This window comes from Chelonia mydas, chromosome 8 (genome assembly GCF_015237465.2).
Source record: "Chelonia mydas isolate rCheMyd1 chromosome 8, rCheMyd1.pri.v2, whole genome shotgun sequence".
Lineage (NCBI taxonomy): Eukaryota > Metazoa > Chordata > Testudines > Cheloniidae > Chelonia > Chelonia mydas.
Genome location: NC_057854.1, coordinates 57263494 through 57286912, shown reverse-complemented (window position 1 = coordinate 57286912; position 23419 = coordinate 57263494).

Sequence of the window (23419 nt, the reverse complement as noted above, 5' to 3'; positions counted from 1 at the left end):
GTATTACAGTAGCAAAATACCATCTATTTTGGATGTGCAAGTAATATATTTACCCACACCTTTCTTACTTTCCCCCTACCCAAACATTTACATAGTTAAGTTACCACCTCTTCTCCCCCATCCCCAGTGTTTGTAGGGCTTTTGTCACCTTACCATCTGAGGGTGATATGTACCTATGCTTAAAGGATAACAGTAAAGATTTTCAAAGGCACTAACTGCAATTAGGCATTTAGCCCCTATTGACTTTGAAAATCTCACAGACAATGTCCGAGCCAAATCCTGGTCCTATTTGTTTTGACAGAACCAGATTTGGACCATCTGTGCCTGTATTTGGTGGGCATCATTGAGGAAGGCAATGCCCTACCTATATTAAAGAAAGGATCTCCATCTTAACTATAAGGAAACAAGAATGGAGTAGGGGAGGGAACACCAAAAGTAAATAAATCTTTTAGCAAAAACTTCTGAGACTTGTGTAAAGCAGCAGTTGGAAGAAAGCTGTCAGGTGCTCATGTGCACTAAGGTCAGGCTATGAAATCTGCAGGTGCTATGAATTGAATGTAAGAGAAAATGATTCATTAGGAGTTATTTTGATTCCAGTGGCAAGTACAATCAAGGAAATACAAGCATCAATCCACACAAAAGCAGAGCTGCAACTCAATATGCTGATTATTGCCAGCAGTACACATATTGCTAAAGAGCTCAGGTGTTTTAGGAATAAAACACAAAAATGTAAGAACAGGAATCAGTGATCTGTTGAAGGAAGTTTTCCGGAGCTCACAGGAGCCTCTTGTTAAAATTCTGCCACATCATGGAAAGGTTGAGGTAATTAGCCCATCTCTTAATAAATTAATTCCCTTTCTGGACTCCACTACACAATCCCTGTCAGATATGACTTGCTCCTGGTATTTTATTTCTGAAGAACCAATTTTTAACCTTTGGAATGAACCTGATTACACCAGGTAACAGGTATTTTACACACAAAAAAAAGTTCCTCGTGTGATGTCTCCCCATCACACCTCCCTCCCCTTATATCCGTTACTGCTCCATTCTTCTTGATTTCAAATTACATACGATGAACACTGTGCTATACTAGATAAAACATGTACATATTGCCTCTTCTTCCAACACCAGTGTTCCTTTCTTACACCAGCATCAACCCTCTGCCAAGCAGCTGCAGAAAGTCTGTGACCTTGTAGGTCAGCTTCCTAATGGAGAGGCAAAATAATCAGTGACATGGAGTATATTCCAAGTGTAACTTGTTTTATTTACACAGATACACCGGTCTGGAAATGGAGGTGCAGGCAATCCCTTTTTTCCAGAAATTTCAGTCCACCAAACACGCTCAGCTCCCAGGGAGCAATTTTGCCTCAAGAATTGACTCTGATCAGAACCCAAGGCAGAGAGCAAAACTCCTGCCACTCTCAGTTCTGCTTCCTCGGTCCCAAACTCTCTAACTTTAGATTTTATTCAACAATACAAGCATTTCTCCTGAGACTAAAAACGTGATTGCATGTTAAGAAAGAACTCTGAATACTGTTTGCAACAGCACCACCTGGTTTGACCTTCCAGAACAGATACATATGGAAAATATCCTTAATACAAGTGTGGTTGCCAGGTGCTATTGTCTCCTATCTTGGTCATGGTAATGCGTGTGCACTTAAGTCAACCAAAAAGGTGTTCCTCACCCCCTTTTCTTCAGTGCACAGAACTATGTAGGCTAAGAGAGACATTTTGAAAAATATGATAAGGACAACACATGCCCCACATTAAATCAGCCAGGGGAGAAGTAAAGTCCCATCAAATGGAGCCATGCAGAGGGCCTGCTCTCACACTGGAAAAGTTGCTCAGATCACCTGGGTACATTTGGGGTGAAATTCACCCCTGAGCATGGGGCCAACACAAGGACTAGTCACCACTTTAGTCCTACTTAGGAAGGAGAGTTTAAATAGAACTTAAGTGGTACATAGAATTGGTGCTGGTCCTCTTTACAAGAGTGAATTTCACTCTAAAGTACATAAACAGGAAGGGGAAATAGTTTGCAGGCTCTCCTAAATCAAGCGCTGACCACGAGGCATGAAGAACCTAGAAAAGTGATTTCTTAATCCACATGAGAAAACCTGTTTTTTCCAGGGTTGCTTGTTTTTGTAGACTAGAGAAAAGACCAAGGATGCAGTGGAACACAGAATTCATAGGAGATTAGGGTTGGAAGAAACCTCAGGGAGTCATCTAGTCCAACCCTCTGCTCAAAGCAGGATCTATCCCTATCAAATCATCCCAGCCAGGGCTTTGTCCATACCAACAACCATGCTAGAACCTGGTTCCAGCCTGACAATTATATTGCAGTCCTATTCACTAGCTAATTGGAAGCATTGTGGAATCATTACCTTGTGTGAAGGGGGTGCTCAGAAATCAGGTTCTCTCAGTGTTGTCCCACAAAGCAATGCTGCTCGCCTACCTAGGTTGGGTTGGCAGAGTAGTAGCTGCCTAGTAGTAGCTGTTGAAACCAAAGAAAGTGAGAGTGCACTTCAGGATCTTTCTCTACCAAACAGAACTCTTCTTCTAGATGCTACTTGATGGGCTTGTGCATAATGAATGCTTGATCCAGTGCTGAAATCTGCACTGCATCCCAACAGACCTAGATCTGTGTAATACAAATGTTAATTCGAGACATAAATGTGGTAGTGCATCTCTGAACATTGACCTTGGCATGATGGCCGCAGTTCAGCAAAGTTCTCAAGCAGGAGTTTAAAACTTAAGCTTGTGTATAAATCCCACCCTACCCAGCAAAGCATTTAGACAGCATTAAATCCCACTGACTTCAACAGGAATTGGATTAAACCCCAAATTTGCTAACATAACAAAGGTCGCTCTCTCAGGAGCAACACAGTGGTGCTTTTAGGTACAACATCTGAGGCAGGGGTCCCAGTATAAGAAAAATAACCCTTCCCCTCCATGGCCTCTCCTGCTTTAAAATTAAAATCCAGGCCTGAGTAAAATATACTAGAAGTGTAAAATGTTTTAGTGTTCAAAGTTCTGTGAAACTGAGTTAACATGTTTACAGAAATAAACCATGTATTTGAAAAAAACACTAATAAGTAGCTGAGAGCTGATTACACTCCTATAATTTATCCGTCTATCTTAGGGTTTTCTATAGCACCAATCAGCACAGTACCTAGGAACTGAAACATCAAAATATTTAATCACTCAACCATATTTTCTAATTCCTATTTCTTTCGTGAATTCCTCCATTCTTCACTAAAAGCATTTAAATGTTCAGTTTGTGAACTGATGAAATGGTAGCCAAGAAATAACCTGCCAGAAAGAATTAGGATGTTCATCATAGTATCAGGAAGAATAATAATAAGAAGAAAGTTGTCTTATCTGTTAAGATAGTTTCTATTGTAAACTTGTCAATGTATGAAATCAGACAATAAGATTCTCTGCAAGGTCTCTTGTGTTTTACACTGTCTAAGCACATTTCAATAATTGTTTCTATTGCCCTTTATACCTACTAAACAAATGATGAATAGATATTAAAAGTCAGTCTCAGTAGGATTATGTACCATATTTCATAAAACACATGCTTAATTAAAAATCATCAGTGCAATTATGAATGGCATAAGAGGAAACAACAAAAGGAATTCAAAAAGTACTATTAAACAGTTAATTAGTTAATTCTTCCCCCTGCATTCCCCCTCCCCCAGCCCCTATGAATAAAGTCAAAATCTCCATATCCATACTTAATGTCCCTATTTGGAATTACGGCCACATCTGTAACCAATGTCTTTGCTAACACCAATGGTACCTATTAACAAACCTGTGGGAGAAGACTGCTTTTAGCCAATACCTGTTTTGTTGGATTAGTAATCTTAAACATAAAATTAACAGGGCCAGCTTTCTGTTCCTTGCACATTTCATGATTTTGTATTCAACAGCAAGTATTGCTAGCAAAAAGACCATTGGATGCACATCATGTCAGTTCCATTTTCCTCCAGAGGAAGGCCAAATCAAAAGGGAAATGGCCCCAACAGTGACAGTTCTGTATGCAGCTCTCTGTGCTATGTGACAGAAAAAGGGTGTTACACACACTCCCACCTGTCCACTCCTGTTCCTTCTCCATTTTGTATTGCAGAGTTCCCACAGAAAAGACCAAATCCCAAGGGAAATTGCTCCCCCACAAGGGAAAACCTGAGGGCTTCTCCACTAGTAGCTTTGTAGTTTGCCTCCTCAAGCCCCTGGCTTTTCAACATGGAGACATTCACACAAAATGGTGATGCTACTTTTGTTGTGGGTATTTCTTTAAGACCTACCGTTCCTTCTGAAACATGTAGTATAGATTGTTATGTAGGTTGTGGAGTGAGGGAAGCATTGACTAAGGTCATTCAGTTAGAATTTTGACCCCTCTGTAGTGATTCCCATTAACAGTAACATTCTCAAGATCTGCTTTGAAGAGGAGTAAAGTTAATTTTGTGCTTACTCTCATCAAACAAGACAAGTCAGACTCTCTCAAACTGACTGCATTGCTAAATGCAAAATAATAAAAATCAGAACTGAATAAAAATCTGTTTGAAATTGAGTGAGTGACTCAAGCCATTCACATGACCCCTGCAAAGTTTGGGCAACAGGATTTTAGATTATACAGATTTGCCTTCTACCTGTTGTGATGCTGTATGATTGAAACATGACCATCATTAATATTCCCACTGTTAGGCAATTGCAACAAATCCTGTGCACAGTATGTCATGTAAGGGACAATGGAAAAGTTATGATTTTCTAAATGTGATTATCCTGTTTAAATCCACATATCATCTCTGCATCTGAAGTTGTGAATATTGGATATAGATCTGTATCCCAAATGTGTTTGTTCCTGGAGTAACACCCACCAGGAAAAATCTACATTGAAGCCAGACATCTTTGCGTTGATGGCCCATCAAAGGCAATTATCTCTCAGAATGGGCTATAGAAGAAACTCATTTCACCCAGATGACTCTTCCTGCAGATGCCTTAGCCGCCAAGTGGCCAGTGGTTTGCCCCTTAGAGTCAGGAAGCCATGTAAGGGCATGTGACTCACTCATGTGACCCTGGACTCCATCCTGTGCCTGTACTTTTCCACAAACTATGCTGTGGGCTTTGTTTGGGACAGTAAAATTCTATCCACATGGCAAAGGATATAAAAGACCCTGGAAAATCTCCATATTGTCTTCATTTCCTACTTCGTTTCTCTGGACTGGATTTCTACCAAGGAAGCTCTTAACAAGGACTGACGACCCCCAAGCTGTTTTCAGAGAGACTTTTGCAAACTAGCTGTTTATTCCATCCCTGCTTTAAACTTGAGACAAGAACTTTGCAATCACTTATATGTATATGATTTCCTTAACCATTTTAACTCTCTTCTTTCCTCTTATAAATAAAACCTTTACATTTTAGTTACTAAAGGACTGGCAATAGTGTGATTATTGGGTAAGAACTGAGTTGTATATTGACCTGGCTATGTGGCTGACCTCTTGGTTTTCAATAACCACTCACTATAGAGTCTAGTATGTGGGTGGTGCAATAAGTGCTGGAACACCTAAGGAGACTGCATTTTTTGACTTCTTGTTAACCAGTGTGGTGAGACAGAAGTTTACTTTTGTTACTGGGATGGTATATCTACTGGTAGAATAACCACAAGTTTGGGGTGAGTTTGCCCTATTTCTCTGTAGTTTGTCCTGAATCTGGTATTCTCAGCTGTGATCTCCTGAGGCACAGTGACATCTGTGAAATGATTTTGTCTTGCACAATCAATTATACAGTTTTCAAGGTAAGATTAAAGATTTCCCTATCTTCTCCAGTTCAGATATGTGTGCCATAATCTGCTTCAGATATTAGTTCTTATTTCATTTACATTATACACTTGGTTACTCGAGTATTGTCACATCAAAATGAAACCGTTACCTATACAAAAAGCATTATTATTTTTATCATCAAGTTAAACATTGACCACGACAGCAGCTCCTCAAGTATTTGTTTGAAGCTGATTAGCTGTATAAATTTTTGAACAGCCATTTTCTGCACCAGTTCACTGTAATTACAAACTGTCAGTGTGACAATGAGATTCCTTACACTAAAATACACACTAATTGTTACAAGAACAAAGGCCTGATTTCTATAGCTAAACATGCCAGACAGAAGGAGTCTGCTGATTTATATTTATCCACCTTTTTTCAGAGGTGGACTAATGATAACATTTATATTTTTAGTTACAGGCCATTATAAACCCCCAAATCACACAATTTCTCCAAAGCACTATATTCACCTTAAGTCTATGTTGTTCTAAAACACTAAAGCAAGCTGAAAGGCCAACAATTGCATGACATTGTTGGTTGTACTTATTGTCCTTGCAATGGTCCTACATAGTCATGTGGGGAAGGGAATGTCTCAAACAACACCTTTTTGATACATCCCCATGCAGTACTTGGGCTTGGTTGGAAACAGGTTTCCTGTTCCATGAAAACTTGAGATTTTGATTCCCCCCTCTTCCCAAATTGGGATGAAAAGTCAAAATCTTGATTTTTTTTTTTTAAATGAAACAAATCTGAAAACAAGATTTCAGTTCAGGTTGAAATATTTTGTTATGATAATTTCAAAATTTGTTAGAAATAAAAACAGTTGAAATCTAAAACGTCTTTTTATTCTAATTATCGACACAAAGTCATTTTGTCCCATTTTGACCATTTAAACTTTTCAACTCAAGTTTGCCAAAACTAACCCCTTCCCTTTTTCATAAAACATTAAATTGTTTGTTTGTTTTTTTTAACTTAAAAGATTCCTGACTAGCTCTCCTTCCAGCTGTCATTGTATTAGCGCTTTCTGGAACTCTTAAAGCACCTATCAACTTCTAAACAGAAAGGAAAGGGAAAGAAGGAAGGAATTATGAGAATGTTGTAAAATAGCTGCATCTAGTGGAGACAAAGAGGCTTTCTGGAAGTGTTATACATGTATTCCAGAGTTACTCAGGCATTGCACTACTGTCAGCATGAAGTCCAGTTTGAATCATACCAGAAAGGATCCTATAGTGGCTCTTAACATTGGAAACCAATTTTAAAAGAAATTGCCTGGTATGGATGAGTCAGATAGACACTCAGGTTCCGAGTCAGGCAGAGGCGTGTGAAAATAATTTATGCAGGTCTCCAGGGTGCAATCATTGCAGAGATTGTCCAGAGCAGTGTGCTAGGCAAAATCTAATGGTGAACCCCAGGAAATGGCCTTAGTGTTATGGTTCCTCAACACACTTTCTGGCACTAGCCTTACTCAAATGGAGAACTGCCTTTGGACAAAGTCAAATAAACTTGATGGTAAGAGGATGTTCTATGCGGAGCCTCAAATCATTGTGAGGGGCCAAAGAATTTCAAAGTACAGTTTTTGCTATTTCTCTCAGGAGCTGGGCCCAACCATACAGTGAGTCCACCAAGATAAGACCCAAGGACAATGAACAAGACAGAAGCTAGAACTGCATAGAATTTTTCTACATATACCAGGTACTGTTTGCAGGCACATATCTAGTGTGAGCATCCTGATAGTAGGAATCCTGTAAGCTAAATGTGTGTGTATGTCAAAAGTAACATCTTGTATTTAGGTTCCTTTGAAAATCCCAGACCATGATTTAACTGCTTTGTATTCATGTCATGAGTCCATATGGAGTACTGTATTATGCTGTGTTGTTCATGTGGGTACTTCATAAGAGTACAACTATTAATCAACATCTCGACAGATGTATAATGCTTTAGTTTGATAACATTCTAATGAGCAGTGGAACAACAATACCAAGCAAGTTCTATGGCAGTGAAATAATTTATCAGCATCTCAGCCATATATAATGTGATTACATGTTACTTCGTTTCTTGAGGTGCTAGGGATGGGGTTAGGAAATGGGAAAGTTATAGAACAGTACAGTTAAGAGGTTATACTTAACGATTAATGGCACATGATAAATCATTTGATACAATTCTCCCCATCCAGTCAGCAAACATGAAAACACAGATTTAATCAAGAGTTGCTTTCAGTAAATAGTGTATTAAAATTGCAAAAGGGGTTTAGGAAGAAAAATTCTATTGGTGCTGTGATTGCTGAGCAATCAGAATAGTAGCAGATGCATTGGGGGAAAGTCAGGAGATAGAAGGAGAAACCACAGGGTTTGTGGAAGGACTAAGGCATTTTGGGAAGTAGAAATTATTAATTTACATCTTTTCTGAAAATTGGTAAAACAACTGGGATGATATATCTGGTCTGTTTTGAAATGTCCTTTAAAAATACTTTTTTCCCCTCCATATTCCAGTTTTCACCACATTGGACACCCACAGATTATTTCCTGAGATTTTTCTTTCTTGATCAATAAACGGTAGTGGTTCTCTCTCTCGTCTGATCCCCTCTAAACTTTCTGGACACATGAAATAACCACTTCTTGGAACAGCTAGTCCTAGAATCCACAAGAGGAGAGGCACTTCTTAATTTAGTCTTAAGTGGAGCACAGGATCTGGTCCTAGTGAGGAAAAATAGAAAGGAGCATAAACTCTGCCAAATGAAGTGTAAAACTATAACTAGGAAGACCAAAAAAGATTTTGAAGAACAGCTAACCAAAGACTCAAAAAGTCATAGCAAAATTTGTTTTTAAGTACATCAGAAGCAGGAAGTCTACTAAACAATTAGTGGGGCCACTGGACAATCGAGATGCTAAAGGAGCAGTCAAGGATGATAAGGCCATTGAGGAGAAACTAAATGGATTCTTTGCACTGGTCTTCATGGCTGAGGATGTGAGAGAGATTCCCAAACCTGAGACATTCTTTTTAGGTACAAATCTGAGGAACTGTCCCAGATTGAGGTGTCAATTGAGGAGATTTTGAAACAAATTGGTAAACTAAACAGTAATAAGTCATCAGGACAAGATGGTATTCTCCCAAGAGTTCTGAAGGAACTCAAATGTGAAATTGCAGAACTGTAGTTTGTAACCTATTATTTAAAGCAGCTTCTGTACCAAACGACTGGAGGATAGGTAACGCGATGCCAATTTTTAAAAAAGGGCTCCAGATGTGATCCCAGCAATTACAGGCTGGTAAGCCTGACTTCAGTACCGGTGCAAACTGATTGAAACTATAGTAAAGAACAAAATTGTCAGACACAGATGAACATAATTTGTTGGGGAAGAGTCAACATGGTTTTTGTAAAGGGAAATCATGCCTCACCAATCTCCTAGAATTCTTTGAGGGTGTGAACAAGGGGATCCAGTGGATATAGTGTACTTAGATTTTAAGAAAGACTTTGACAAGGTCCCTCACCAAAGGCTCTTAAGCATAGTAAGCAGTCATGGGATAAGAGGGAAGGTTCTCTAATGGATTGGTAACTGGTTAAAAGATAGGAAACAAAGAGTAGGAATAAATGGTCAGTTTTCATAATGAAGACAGGTAAATAGTGGTGTCCCCCAGGGGTCTGTACTGGGACCAGTCCTATTCAACATATTCCTAAATTACCTGGAAATAGGGGTAAACAGTGAGGTGAAAAAATTTGCAGATGATACAAAATTACTCAAGATAGTTAAGTCCCAGGCAGACTGCAAAGAGCCACAAAAGGATCTCTCAAAACTGGGTGACTGGGCAACAAAATTGCAGATGAAATTCAATGTCGATAAATGCAAAGTAATGACATTGATGGAAAAATTATGGGAGCGACTAGAACTGAATTCCCTAAATGAACACCCACATTTCCCCCCCCCCCCCCAATGAAAGTAAATAATTTGATACAGAAACTGTTTGGATGGTTTTGGTTTGTTTTATGTGACCTGGAGAGTTGAACTTAATGCTCAAGAATTTATAAATAAGAGACCAATTACAATCAAAATAGCACCTGTTCTAACAAATTATTAAATGTAACTTCAGAACTACATCTAATTGATATCAGGGGATAAAGCAATCCTAGAGAGATAGAGAACAAATAACTCCACAGTCATTAGGGAATAGATCACTTCTTCACACCTCAAAGCTTCATGGACTTTAAGGCCAGAAGGGACCACCATGAACAGTTCAGGCTACAGCTCACCCACCTACTCCTGTAATAGACCCGTAACCTCTGACTGAATTACTGCTCTTGGGATTGAGAAACAACTGAGAATAAGACCCTCTTCATCACCAACATTATTATAAATTCAGATTTTAAAGACCAAGAGAATCCATTTATCTAGTCTGACCTCTTGTCAATATAGGCCATAGAATTTCACCTTATGATACCTGTATATAACACAGTAACTTGCAGCTGAGCCAAGGAAGGTATTTTCAAAAGACATCTAATCTTGATTTAAAGACTCCAGGTGATGGAGATTTTTACAGCATCCCTTGTTTCAATGGTTAATTACATGGTTTGTTTAAAATGTCATAGAAAAATACAGCTCCAATTGCTTAGTTATATACCAGATAATGAAAGATTCAAAGAATGAACTGTTAAAAGTGTCTTACTTTGTTTGCTGATTTCAGCTTTCATCATGTCTTCATCCACTTTCATTACGTTTTAAAATAGGCTTCATGAAACCTACCTAATTCAATCACTCAGACCAACAAAGAACAATACCTTACTTAAAATGATCTGCTAATAGAAGGGAAATAGAATTATATTCAGTATGTTCTGAGATACTCTGAGGCAAAGTCAGGAAATAAAAGGTTTCCTGATAGAAGTGTTCTCTTGTGTAAGATAACCTGTATTAGAAAACAGAACGTTTGCAAGTAAACACACATTTTAAACTTTATTACTAAAAGTGATGCTAACTCTCGGGTTCCAACTATTGGTACTTCTCTATTTTGCTACTAGGTAGATGTGTTGGGCTTTTAGGAAAGGATGTATAGGTTTTTAGGTTTGTTTTTTAAAATTGTATTAAAATATTGACCTGGAGAAGTAGCAGTGGCCCATCAGCCACTGTTTGCCTTGTCTACTCTGATACAGTGCCTACCTCTTGCTCTATGGGAACATTCTCTATCCTGTCAGAAGTTTGTGGGAGGCCTGCCATTGTGTACTCCACCACTTGTTCTTTGGTTCCCTGCTCTATTTAACTGATCAAACAGTCTTTTTGAATTGGCTCCTACATCAGTTATATTGTGATTTTTTTCCTGGTTGTCTGGAATTATTTTCCTTTCACTTTAAAAATGCAGTTGTTGCTTCTATTAGAATCCTAATACAGGAACACTTTGAACCCATCCCTGATAATGACTGGTGGTTAATGGGCAACCACTCCTCTACCAACAGCGACGTCCCCAGTAGGGTACCACTAGTTCCTGACATATTCACTGTCTACCTTCAGGTGCTGGAAGGAACTGTGACATCCTATGGACTCAAATAGTAGCAATAATGTAGATGACACTCAACTCTTCACATTGTATCTCAAAACCGTCAAACTATCCCAATGTATGGCCAGGATCGGCACATGAATGAGGCAGAATTGGCCTTAACCTCCATCTTTATTGGGTTTAGTTTAACATTTTGAAGAACTCTCCACCACTATGCTATCTCCTACACTTGAGAATATCTCACTTCCAAGTCAGAAAGGTAGTCAAGGAGTCCTTCCAGACTCTTCAGTCTCACTTGGTTCTTACATTGGTTCATACAATGCCCCCTTTCTATCATCTACAGTTAACTTAGGGACTACCCTGTCCAATGATTAATTGGGTTTGGACACACACCTCTAGTCTCACTCAAAAATTTAAAAACATGTGTTGGAAAAATCCAGTTAAGTCATACTTAACAAAGTACCTGCAATTAGTAAAGAATGTGACATTTCCTTTCCTCAGCAGGACAGACTACATTTAGCACGTGATTGCAGTTCACTGTTCACTCTATTGGCTACATATAAAATATTACATCAAGTTTGAAGACTTAGTCTTCATTTTCAGAGAATTCAGGTGGTTGGCCCTATGACATATGAAGGTCCATCCCTCAGGAGCAATGGAACTGTGTAGCTTGAATATGAAACTCATGAGCACAGAACAGAGGGCTCTTGGCAGATAACCTGAGAATATAGAATTCACTTCCACGGGGATTAAGAATGGCCATCTACCCACCATTTTCTGGACTAAAGAGAAAACCCAGTTTTTTGCACCTTGATTTCCCACAAAGTAGCTCATAACCTATTAGCAACTGCACTCAGAAAAGAGAAAGAGATGATAACTTTGTACAGGAGGTATGTAAAATGAGAAAACTCTTGTACAGGAGATATGAGAAATGAAGACAAAACTCTTGACTAGTTGAGGTAAGCCATCTTGGAGTTTTGTATTGGTTTCATCCATAAATTGCTCACATACCATCATGTTGTGCATGATAGAAGAACCTAAACAGAAAACTACATGTCAACAATAGACAATCTTATTTTTGACTACAGTGAGAGTGTTATTTAAAGCTGTAGAAATCAAAAAGCAATAAAAAAGTGGCTTTTACTGAATGCATTAAGGTTTCACTTTTATCAGTTACTTTTCCAGCATGAAGAGTATTACCCACATGAGAGTTAGTAAGGAAAAAAATAATTAATTTACAACCTTAACTGAAAGTACCCTAACCCTCTCTCTTCCCCCCCCCCCCATCATATTTCTGAATGCACCCTCTTCAGCAGTGCCAAGAGCACAGTGAACAAAAAAAATCTGTTGTGAGATTTCTAACACAGTTTTGCAGATCCAAGAGGTTTGCCCATCGCTGAGTGTAACTATTAAATTTAACAAACACATAAGTGTTTCTCGGTTAGAAATCAAATACAAAATGGAACATTTATATTTGACACGTCTGGACTGAAGGATGCATGTAGCCTAAAATATAGGAATATCAATATTTGATGGGTTACACTGAGAATGTTAATTTTGATATATACTTTGTCATACAGGAAATCCGCTCAGCAAGTGTTATCCAGATAGGTCTTTATTTTATTAAACTCTAGCAAAGTGTAAAATTTCTTCTAACTTTCGGGTGACATCCAAAGAGATCCCTAAACTAACAGTCACAGCAAAGAAGCTACTTCCCCTATAGGTCTTTAATGGTTCAGACAGCTATTGCTTTTCAAAACCTCAGATGCCAGAAAAAGAGAAAAGCTGTTAAAGCTATTCCTTTATCTGCCTGGCCTCCAATGAGTTTACACTAATTAAAACCCTTTTGATAAAGTATAGAACTCCAAACACATCATTTTCCCTCTGTTAATTAAAATGCTATGAAGTAGTGTTATGTTTTCAGATGTGTTAGAATACCATCCAGCAAATCCAAAGTGTGTCATTCCGAAGCAGCCTCCCTCTGCCCCCTTTTTTTCCCCATGACAAGCAATTGCAGGCAAAATTAAAGATGAATCTACTCTGTATGATTGTTGTTCCCAGAGGGCCTATGTTGTTCTACTTAGCTATAACTGCAACATCTTAAGGAAATGTTTCTCAAATGAGGCCACCATGAAATTTTTCTGCAGCAACAACAGCCTCCTGGGCTGAGATGGGGGGACAGGACAAAGCAGCAGCCCCTTCCCGCAGCACCCAGCTGCCTTGGTGTTTGCTGGCACTGCCAGCACGGGATCATCACCCCTTTTCCATGCAGCCTCCAGGGGGCTCTGGGCAGCACCTCTGCAGACATGTGGGAGCAGCATGTGTGCTCAGCAGGCTTCAGTCCCTGGGCTTCAGGATGGGGCAGCTAGACTTGGGCTTGGAAAAATTGTCAGAACAACCACCAGCAAGGGTTGCTGGCCATGCTCTTAGGCCACCCAAGAAATTGTTCTGAGAACCCTTGCCCTAAAGGGAACTCCAGCAGGTATTTTGCCCAGAGTTGCTGGGTATTCACAGGCAGCATGTTGTTACTGAACCATTTTTATAAGATGCAGCTTAGCATCCTCCCTCTATGACTGTACAGCTTTGCTGACTGGTTTGTAGGTATGGGGAGCCCTGGATTTACCTTATCCATTCCTTTTCCCCCCACTCCCAAGGGAAAGGAACTGTCCGATAAACCCCCAGAGAACAGGGACTGCAATTCTATTCAGTCCACTTGCATGTCAAGCAAAGGAGCAGGTGTACCACTCCTTTTGCCTCTCCCCTCACTGTGCACCTTGTAAGAGGCAGGCAAGTCAGAATTCTGGTGGGAAATGGTCCTCTATGTCCAAATGATCTAGGATATATGCTTATTTTTCTTAGGGTGTTTTTCTGTGGTGCCCCAAGCCTTGTGATCGGCATACTTGAATTCCACTGAACTCAATAATGCATGTGCACATCCAAAGGCAGAATATAGCCCTTATATGAAATTGCATACATTATCTTTAGAGGAGGTACATCATAATTATGCCCTCTATACACCTGTGCTCACCACAATGTACATGTACATATATGCCTGTGTGGTTATATAAGCCCTATGGAGCCCTTGAGTAAATCACTGTACATCTTAATGAAACAAGGGTTTCTGCAAGAAGCATTTGTTTAACCAAGCATGCAAAACTCATCTTTAAGTGAGGTAAGTCTCCTTTGCATCCCTGCCTCTTTCCACTAACACTTATACATATTGTGTGTTAAGAAGAGGGGCTACACACCCTCCCAGACAGTATGTGCACCTGCACAATAAATGAGAAGTTCTAATCACCTTTCTTACAAAAAACAACAACAAAAAGACAGGCAGTCTCCCTCGACAATACCCAGTGAAACAGTGGTAACAATACTGCCAAGTGCAACATGAAGGAAAAGGTCTTCTGGGCTGCCTGGACTCAGCTCTTACTTCTTCCTGCTCTGCTACAGAGTATTGACTCAGAGCTTCCTACCCTTGTCTGTCCCTTCTATCAGAGCTAGGCATAGGAGGAAGTCAACTTATCTCCTGAAATCCTTCTCAGTGCTTCTCCTGGGAGTTACCTTTGTTCAGGGCTTCCTAGAAAAGTGAGCAAGTAAGCAAGTCTTCTGAAGCACCCCTCTTTCACATGAACTCTCAAAACCCTCTCTAATTGCCCTACCACCCCCTTCCAAGCTGTGTCTAATAAATAAATAGGGCTATCTGCTCACTAGCCAATCAGAATCAGCTAGGAAGGTAGCAGATATTTCACAGGTGAGGCTAGGCCCAGCTCCCATTAAAAAAACTCAGCCTGCTTGTTGACACCCTTTAATCTGTGTCATTCATATTGGCTGCATTAGGTTGCTTTCAATTACTGGCCCAAGTTCATGGTAAGCCCAAAATCTACATTCTGGGCTGTGTTGTGCAATGGACCATAAGTAAAGAGGCAAATTATGAGACAAGGAAAAAACAAGCAGCTCTGGTAGTGCAACCAAGTGTATTGCTAACAAGAAGCAGGTGTACACTGCAGGAAAGAGTGACAATGTAATTGTGAGAGATAAGGGCACAGAGCTGTCATCCTAATATATTCATCCCACGGTGCACATCTGCATCTATTATATATTTCACTATTTCTTCAGAGGTATTTAATCCAATGACTCTCCTAAAAAACCTAATATGTACAACGTAACAGAGATTGGAAGTGGGAGAAAATATAGACAGTAGATGGAATGTAATACCTTTATCAAATTCTGTCTCACTGGCTGTAGTCTGTCACCACTGTCTTTGAAATGTGGTCATCAGGTCCTTCCCCTCTCTGCTACCATGTAAAGCTCACTTAACTATGAAGTAATAGAAAACTCCCCCCCCCACACACTTTCTGCAAAGGACTTGTCAACAATTTCAGTCTTAATTAAATTAGCCATTCTCTTTCTCAGTGCTACAGTACTTTTTTCCTACAGTGGATAGTACACATTTGAAAAAAGTCTTCTCTCCATATGTGAATATATATATACACACACACCCTTTTAAAGTTAAATACAGTACTGCGTACTTTGTCTTACTTAAAGAACTTTAGTCTTTTTGTTGCTTTATTTATATTACAATATTGCCTAGAGGCCCCAATGAAAGACAGGCCCACATTGTGTTAAAAGTTGTAAAATAATGAGAGACCCTGCCCTGAACAACCTAAAATTTAAAGAGAGAAAATGGTAGTATAGGAAACTGCCCGTTGTCACAGAGCAGGTAAATGACAGAGCTGGGAATTAAACCCATAACTGTGTACCATTCTTCTGCATTATTTTTTTTACAACACCAGCAGTGTTCTCACATATGAACATCACATTTTATGAGGACAGTTCCTGTCCCAAGGTACTTGGGCCCAGATCCACAAAAATACTTAAAACACCTAAACCCTAGAATTAGGCACTTAAGTCTTGAGTTTAACTGTGAGGCCCAGCTGTGGATTGTAATGAAACCAAAAACCTCCTGCTGAACCTGGTATGTGCCTAAACTGGGTGTCATTTTCAGAGTAAAAGTTCCTGGGCACCTATGTTTCTGCCTCTGAGCATACGCATTGCTGCCTACCTCTGGACCAAGGGTTCTCAAACTGGGGGTTGGGACCCCTCTGCGGGTTGCGAAGTTATTACATGGGGGGTTGCAAGCTGTCAGCCTCCACCCCAAACCCTTCTTTGCCTCCAATATTTAAAATGGTGTTAAATATATAAACAAGTGTTTCAGAGGCTTGCTATGTGAAAGGGGTCACCAGTACAATAGTCTGAGAACCACTGCTCTAGGCATACGGATGACTATCTCCCTCCTAATCCCCCCAAGCAATCCACAAATGGGGTGGAAGATAGGTGGCTGTATACCTAAGTCACATTTGGGACCTTGTAGGTGTGCTCAGAGGTCACCTACCAGATTGGGTGCCATTAATCAATCTAGGTAGAGGAGGAGGCAGCCACTTTATAATTTTTAATCTAGTGATTAGAGCACTCACAAAGGATATTGGAGACTCAGGTTCTCTCCCCTTCTGACAGTGGGGGGAACTGAAGATTTGAACAAGCCTCTCCCACCCCTCAGGAGATTGAGGGAGCGCCTCATCAGAATATCACCTCTCTCTCATTGAAGCTTCTCCACTGTGGATAATGAATGAAAGAAAGATTTAGAGTATGGGGATTGGACCCAGTGTCTCCCACCATCCCAGCGAATATCCTAACCCCTGGGCTAGAGTCATTCTTTCCCTCCTATCTCTGGCCCAGTGATGATATAAGTGTTTGTCCACAATGGAATAGTCATTGGGCCAGAGAGTGCATATGTGCCTGGGCCTAGGGAACATTTTACAGAAGACAGACACTGAATTAATTTAGGTGCCAACTATGCAGGAGTTCTGTGGATTGCAGTGGTGCTGCAAACAGGGTTGTAAGTGCCTAACTCTAGGGTTTAGGCTCATACGTTACTCTGTAGATCACACTTTGTGCTTCTCAGTGTTGAAAAGCTTGAGTCCCTTTGTAGATCTCACTCTTACAATCTAGAGATCAGGTGGTGTTGTTTGGTTTTGATCCACTGCATTTTAAGTTACCTCTATGAAAACTGTGCTTATTCATTCACAAGAAAACATCTTAAACAGGATGCTGTATAATATGAGAAACACTCAATTTCAGAATCCTTGGGGCATCATTTGATGTCACGACATTCTTTTAAAGGATTCAAATATATAGTTTAATTTGAATCTAAACTTTCCTTAAAGGGTTATTTAGTCAAAAGTCTGAGGCTACCTGTACGAAGTGACTCTTTCATTGTGACATGGCATAATATTTAGGATTTCCCTTCTATCTTACCTTTGTTGTCATGAAGATTCATGTTTAAAAGTAAGAGGGAAAAAGAGAGATTGCCATGAGCAGTTGGATATGTAAGCATTGCAAATTGGGTTGAGGTGCAGAATAGCATTCCAGCTGTTCCCATTATAACAGAGTTGGCTTACTCAGCAGTGAGCTTCTCAAGAGCCAATTGATTGTATGATGTCAGCTGGTGACGAATTAGAAAAAAAGCCCAGGTTTCTGTGTCCCAGTAACTAATGACTTACTTTACAAAAGGTCTTGGCAATCAAAGGGTTTCATAAAAATTCTATATTGCAAAAAGAACAGTTCTATATCACTTTAAGACCTATAGATGCCATGGTTTTCCCTAAAAGATGTTTTTTCAGCTCATACTTCTAAACTCAAACAGGTGTAAATAATTTATATAATTTTCTTTCCAACATTTGCAAGCAACAAACAACAAAACAATAACTGCAACATATCAGATCACATATTTTTATCCCTCAGTACTCCAGTGGCACCTAATGTTGCAAAACTTATTTCCCCAGGTTGCTCTTAAGTGAATAACCTCATTCATTAAAAGGTTATACTCACTTGAGTAACCCTGAGTTTTTGCCAAAAAATCAGTGGGGCCACTACATGATTGAGGTGCTAAGGGAGCACTCAAGCAAGATAAGACCATTGCAGATGTAGGGACGCTTTCCTATAGAGGCTTCTGAACTTATTGGGAGTGTACCAGTTGGGAAGATCCTGTGTGCTGCAATCTAGTCTTAGAGACTACAACTCCCGTGATGCCTTGCGGAAAGAGTGAGAGACTTCCTCTTTCAGAGAGAGCAGGCGGTGGGTTCCATTTTGGGAAGAGGAGTGAGATTGCTGGCGTGGAGCTCTGTCCACACTAGGAGCTGCTGCAAGGAAGCCAGAAGCAGGGGCTTTGATGGAGCAGAGAGCCTTAGAGGCTGTTGGTGGCTTTGCTGGGGTCAGAGCAGAGACTGTTGCTGTGCCTAGAGCTGACTGAGGTGGGCCTGCAGTGAAGGAACTGTGAGCAACTCCCACTCTGGTTTGGGAAAGTACTTGCAAGGGAAGGGGCACAGCAGAGAGACTGAGTCTGAGGAGAGGCAGAGTGATTTTCCCACCAAACCAGGAACCAGAGCTGCTGACATATGGTGGGGCCAGCTCCGTTCGTAAGAGGGGTTGTGCAGCTTGTCACTGTGGCTGGACTGATACACAGAACCAACAGAGTGCTGTCTCCAGCTGCAGATCTTCAAGCGTGCCAACGCAAGCAGGTGTCTAGGACTCTGCAATCCAGAGGAGTGTACACTGCGAGGTGGGGTGAATGGTGGCAGTGTAAATGCCAGTTAGATAAGCTTCATTTATTACTGTATACTATATTTGTTAATTGACTTTATTCAGCTGTCCCCTGTGGATTTCAATTAGTGACATTTCATCTTAATCGTTATATCTTGTTTCTTTAAGTTGTTAAGTAAAGGTATGTTAACTCTAATTTAAGTATATTGGATGTATATTATTTATAATTGGTATTTTTGAGTTACACCCATACCGCCGATTATATTATTATTATTTATTATTAGAATAGGTTTATTCCTGGAGGTTCCCAAGGCACACCACTGAGTGTGTACAAGGGCCATTCTTTGCATCAGTCTTCACTGCAGAGGATGTGAGGGAGATTCCCACACCTGAGCCATTCTTTTTAGGTGACAAATCTGAGGAACTGTCCCAGAGTGAGGTGTTGATAGAATGAGTTTTGGAACAGGTTGATACATTAAGCAGTAATAAATCATCATGACCAGATGGTATTCACCCAAGAGTTCTGAATGAACTCAAACATAAAATTGCATAACTACTAACTGTGGTGTATAACCTATATCACTTAAGTCTGCTTCTGTACCAGATGTCTGGAGGATAGCTAATGTGATGCCAGTTTTTTAAAAGGCCCCAGAGGCCATCCTGGCAATTGCACGCCAGTTTACCTAACTTCAGTACCAGGCAGCTGAAACTATAGTAAAGAACAGAATTGTCAGACACATAGATGAACATGATATGTTGAGGAAAAGGCAACGTGGCTTTTGTAAAGGGATATCGCACATAAATCTATTAGAATTCTTTGAGGTGGTCAAACAAATATGTGGTCAAGGATTATCCAGTGGATACAGTGCACCTGAACTTTCAAAAAGCCTTTGACAAGGCCCTTCAACAAAGGCTCTTAAGCAAAGTAAGCAGTCATGGGATAAAAGGGAAGGTCCTCTCATTGATCAGTAACTGATTAAGAGCCAGGAAACAAAGGGTAAGAATAAATGGTCCAATGTCAGAATAGAAAGAGGTAAATAGCGGTGTCACTCCGGATCTGAACTGGGAGCAGTGCTGTTCAACATATTCATGAATTATTGGGAAAAAGGGGTTAACAAGTGAGGTGGCAAAGTTTGCAGATGATACAAAATTACTCAAGATAGTTAAGTCCAAAGCAGACTTTGAGGAGTTACAAAGGGATCTCACAAGATTGTGTGACTAGGCAACAAAATAGCAGATGAAATTCAATGTAGATAGATGCAAAGTAATGCACATTGGAAAACATAATCCCAACAATACATACAAAATGCTCATGAGTTGCCACTACTCTTGAGTAGAGATCTGTGTTTCCCTCCCTCCTCCCTGGTTTTTTTTCATGCTCCACAGTCCCCTGCCTATACCGTGATATCCCCCTAGCAAGCCAGACTGCCTAACGAGGGCATTGTCCATTTTCCTTTCTTTCCAGAGGTTATAAAGAAAGCAATTGCCTACAGTTATAAGTTATTACACTTTATAAGCAAGAACATTTATTCTTAAGGTGAGATCATTAGAGAGAACCTACACACATGCTAAAAAGTTTACCAGAGGTCAAACAACTCCAACCTTTGGCTCTGGTAGGTGTCAGTCCTTCAAAACCCACAATTGGATTTTTCACAAGGTTAGAGGTTCATAACTGTCCCAGATTCAGAACCAAACCACCATGAAGAGTTCAGTCTTTCCTTTATACAATTTGGCCCTTTGATCTTAGTCTCACATAATAGGTGATCAGCAGACAATGGCCCACTCCTTAGGGCATAGCTTCAAAAGGCTGGAATTTTGCATTAATTGGAGGTGGAGAATTTGCATTCACTTTCCTCTAGGTATTCCCCAGGAAAACAACTTAGCACTTTTTTTGTTCTAAAAGTCTATCCTTGTCTGGCACATTGTACAGTATAATCCTTTGAACCCCTAGGTCTGACATCTGGGACATCTCCCCCTTGAGAGGTTACATACAATCCCAGCCCACAACACGAACTATTTGTTATTACAATGGACCCCAAAGATATTTAAACTCAATTCAATAAGGTCTCAAGTATATGGCACTTTCCTGCCATATCTGTGTCACATAGCTCTAGCAGTGCAAAGTAGGAGATCAAATCATCCCCACTGCAGCCAGTGACAGAGCTGGAATGTCAGGGACATAAGTGGGTCTGGGGCATGGCCAGAATATCACTGCGCTCCACGGGTCTCTGGTGTTAGACAAGCCTCATGATACAACTTGGAGAAGCCCTGACTCTTCTCCAAATTGTGCTTTAGTACCAAGTCTGCCCCCTGCAGGATCCAGGTGATAGCGTAGCATAAAAGGTAACAGACATCTTTCCTGTTTCCCAGCAGCCATAATAGCATTAGTCCAAGTGGCTCTCAGTACTACAGTGATAAGTGGCACAGAATTTCATATAGATAAAGAAACCTGAAAGGGGTGGTATGAGTTTAATGTATTTCTATTGTATTGAACATGGTGTGGGTGGTGGGAGGATACATAGGGTAGCCAGATGTATAACTCCCATTGAAAGTCAACAGAAATTGGACGCTTCATTTTTCGTTTTTGCCTTTGAAAATCCTCCACATGTCTATGTGTCCTTAAAATTCTATCTGTTTATAAATGGTTAATTTGAAAGTTTATAGGGAAAGGAGCAATCCTCTCCTTCACAGAAGAAAGAAAGGAATTTATAAGAGGTAATGTTAACATTAATAATGTCTAATTAGACATCTGATTAAAATATAATCAACTGTGTTAATTTATCATGGAAAGCCTAATAAAGTTCTATGAGGCAAAATTAGTTCTGGGGGCTTTTATAAATGTTCTTGTCTAAATTAAATATTCTTATTATTCACAAAATTGAAAATAAAGTTACTGTGGTAGAAATCAGATTTTCAAATGAAGCTAATCGTATACCAGAGATTTCAGATATATATTTTAAAAGGATAATAATTTTCAAGAGTAGGGTTTTGTTTATTTTTGATCATTTAAATCTTTAGTCATTTTATTATTGAGTTTCTTTTATCAGGTTTTATGCACACTAGTAATAAATCATATCATGGGTTTTTGATTAAATGCCTCTATCAAACCAAATTTGAGCATGTGAAGAACCCACCATACAGCAATTGGAGCCTATACACTTTGGGTCGGATCCTCAGCTGGTGTAAGTTGGTGGTGGTCTACTGACTTCACCCAGTGAGAAATTATCTCATTGTACAGTCCCAATTTACCCTCATTATCAGGGCTTGACTTTGTTGGTAACTCAGGAGCTTTATGTTTTGTCATTTTTCAGAGTAACAGCCGTGTTAGTCTGTATTTGCAAAAAGAAAAGGAGTACTTGTGGCACCTTAGAGACTAACCAGTTTATTTGAGCATAAGCTTTCGTGAGCTACAGCTCACTTCATCGGAGAAGTGAGCTGTAGCTCACGAAAGCTTATGCTCAAATAAACTGGTTAGTCTCTAAGGTGCCACAAGTACTCCTTATGTTTTGTCATTGTTAATCTTCCTCCTCAGACTTGTTTGTTGCTAGAACTCCCTCGACCCAGCCCGTAATTCTCACCATTTTTGAGTCCTTCACTTTGCTGTTAAATTAAAAAAAAATAAACAAACCACTTTTTTCCCCTTTAGTGTAACTAATGTGAAATATTTCAAGATAAATGTAATGAGGACAAGGCATTTTAGTTTTACCATGAGGTAAACTTGGGGCTTGTCTACACTGCCCCACAGTTCAAGCTATGATGATGTGAATAGCAGTGTGCACAAAAGTGCTGCACTATAATTCCCCCATGTTGGCACTGCAGGTTTGAACTAAAAGGTTCCTAGTTCACATTCAGAGTAGTTCTCTTCAGATAGGATTACATGAATGCGAACTGGGAACCTTTTAGTTTAAATCTTGCTGTGCCAATATGGAGTTACAGCACAGCACTTTTGTGCACACTTGTATTCATACTCCAGGAGTCGGAACTGCAAGGCAGCATACACCCCTTACTTAAATTCCTTTTAAAATCCCAGCATTAAAAACATGAATTATTGGTGTCTAGCTACCACACTGATAAGCATATTACAAAGCTCTGAGAAGGAAGAAATTTTGTTTTGGAGCCCGAGAAAGCCGCTAGAGTCTAAACAGGCCCAGAGATGGGGCTGAAGACTCTGGAGGCTGCCAACCATTTGTTGGACGATGTTATCCTGGAAGGGAGTCTAATTGTATGAAGGAACATGTGTGACTTAGTCGGAGGGCTGAGCCACTGAAGACCTGCCTGACATGGGCAACAGCCACTAGGGGGCTCCACAAGCAGAGTGCAGGTTTGCATCCAACTGACGGGAGGTGCTCACAAGTGGTGAGTGCACCCCATCTCACACATTTATAAAGAAGACATCCTTGGCTATTTGTTTATTCCTGGAGATTTCCTCTTGGACATCTTGAAGTCTCTTCTTTTTCCTGTGGCTCAATATGGAAGTATATATCATACATCATGAAGTATACAAAACATGATGCAGA